Raw genomic sequence first — 727 nt, 5'->3', positions numbered from 1 at the left:
AATAAGATCATTTTCTTTAAATTAAGAAAAAAACTCATATAAACTCAGATTTCATCTTTACGTTTTACGTTTCGCCTTTACTTTAACACGGCGGGGATTTATCCAGAGCGAGACATGTGGTAACACCTAAACCACCAGAGCAAAGAGTACCTGACTGCTGCGAGATGGAGATTTAGGTTTTTTTGTTGTAATTTTTTGACAGTACTGCATTCCAGACTCTGCAAAAACACGTTACGGTACAAGCAGAGCGCCAACATTCACTCATGCCCTGAACCAAATGGATGGCTTCTGTCACAGCTTGTAGCCAAAGGTGTGTATGATTCAGCTGATGCGCATTAATGATTCAGCCAGGCTACGATCTCATCCGGGATTTGGATCACCTGAGGCAGACTTTCTGACTTTAAATGGAATTTAATCATGTAAGAAATCCAGAGTTCCAGTTTCTAAGGAAAACACATTTTAAATAAAATCACAAGCTCTAAATCTGAATTGATGTAATAAAATGAGTGTAAACATAAAGCTAGGTAACAAACACTCCACCTGAGGAGGGAGGCTGTTTGTGGATGTTGGCTTTAAATCCAGCAGTCCAACGACTAGATTCAGGTTTGTGTTCAAAATAACGGGTAAAAAAGAAGAGTCGCTTCCTGTTTAAACATGGCCTCCTATTCCCTGCAGACAGTAAAACTGTACAACTTTTATCAGGAACATCGCATAGAGAGAAATTCAA

Source organism: Cyprinodon tularosa, unplaced genomic scaffold (genome assembly GCF_016077235.1).
Source record: "Cyprinodon tularosa strain WSP-4 unplaced genomic scaffold, ASM1607723v1 ctg424, whole genome shotgun sequence".
NCBI lineage: Eukaryota > Metazoa > Chordata > Actinopteri > Cyprinodontiformes > Cyprinodontidae > Cyprinodon > Cyprinodon tularosa.
The sequence above is the reverse complement of the archived record's forward strand: the minus strand, read 5'-3'. Positions refer to the sequence as shown.